A 1,599-nucleotide genomic window follows, 5' to 3' on the forward strand; every position below is an offset into this window, starting at 1 on the left:
CATTAAACTCCAGCATAGTTCATAAAATAAATTCACTAACTAATTAGACTCCATCGTGGTTTACAAAATAAATTCATACAAATAACTTTCATATATGGTCAAATTTTAAATAATAATCCCCATGTTTATAGAGGTAAAAAATTGCAATTAATTTTTACACAATTTGTAATTTGTTTATGGATAATTTTCTTTATGGATAAAATTGTTGACATAGTAAATAGATCGGATAATTTTCTTTATGGATAAAATTGTTGACATAGTAAATAGATCATAAGTTAAATTAAATACAATTGTAATTTATTTAATATAGTGTTGTAATAGAAAATTATTTCTATTGTGAATAATCATAGATATATACGAAAGTAAAAAAAAAGGAATAACTAAAAAGGCAAAAATATTTTAGTTATAAAAAGAATGACAAGATTGAAAATATTTTTTTGGTATTAACTTCATGTAAAGGAATCTTGTTTATTTGATGTAGGGGCATCCTTTCTTGTTTCATTTGTATTGGTAAGCAAATTGGATATGCTTGGTCTCAATCTCCTAGAAGTGGCTACATTTGCCACTAAATCCTCTCTAATATTCTCCAATATCCTTGCCACAACTCTCATGGTTGGTCTTTCTTCTGGTGAGAAATTTGAACAAAGCAATCCAATATGTAGCAATGAAATTATGCATGTGCATACATTTTTTTCTTCAAATTCAGCTCCATAAAAGACCACTTTCAATTACATCCTTCAATTTATTTGGGAATGCGAAGTTCACCCAATTGTGCAAGTTTAGGTCTCCAACAAACATGTTACTAGTTGGTTGTTTTTTGGTAAGAATTTCTAACAAAAGAATTCCATAGCTATAAACATCCCCTTGGGTGGAAAGTGCCCCGCTCAATCCATACTCTACAACAAAGGAAAGCTTCATTAGATTTTACTTAATTAATCCATACAAATATTGTTTTGAAAAAGGGAAAATAAAAGAGAGGTTTAAAAGAGACATACCTGGGGCAATGTAGCCAATTGATCCTCTTAACGCAAGTGATGAAACATGTGAATTAGCAGAGCTTTCACCAATTAATCTTGCAATACCAAAATCTGTTACATACCCTAACATATATTCATCCGGAAGTACATTTCTAGGTTTTATATCACAATGCACCACTTGCACAAAAGAATCATGATGAAGATACTCCATAGCATGGGCCACATCTATGGCAATGTCTAATCGATCTTTCAATCCCAATTCACGCACACCTTGGTCATTGTTGTCATCTCTAATAGGATACAAATGCTTCTCTAAGCTTCCATTGGGCATAAATTCAAACACTAAACCTTTGAAATGGAGGTTGGAGCATGAGGTTATGATCCTCATTAGATTTTGATGTCAAACCTTTCGCAAGACATTACGTTATGCTTTAAAACTCTTGTCACCCTGGTCGTTTTGCAATTTGAGAACTTTCACACCAAGAAGAGTTTCATCACTTAAAATTCCTTTATATACTAACCTGAAGTTACTTGTTCCCAGCAAGTTTGCCTCAACAAGGCCATTGGTCACTATGTGAAGCTCTTGATAAGAGATCCTTCGATGCTCTAACTTTTGGAAAAT

The 1,599-nt window shown here is 32.0% G+C and overlaps 1 pseudogene; it reads right to left on the reverse strand.

Moving 5' to 3' along the window:
• Positions 1-702: 702 nt before the first annotated feature.
• LOC149243923 (putative LRR receptor-like serine/threonine-protein kinase At3g47570 pseudogene) lies at positions 703-1,308 on the reverse strand (annotated as a pseudogene).
• Positions 1,309-1,599: the final 291 nt, after the last annotated feature.

The sequence above is a fragment of the Pinus tabuliformis genome, chromosome 8 (assembly GCF_031772625.1).
Source record: "Pinus tabuliformis cultivar Carrire ecotype Pingquan chromosome 8, CPIR1, whole genome shotgun sequence".
Classification (NCBI taxonomy): Eukaryota; Viridiplantae; Streptophyta; class Pinopsida; order Pinales; family Pinaceae; genus Pinus; species Pinus tabuliformis.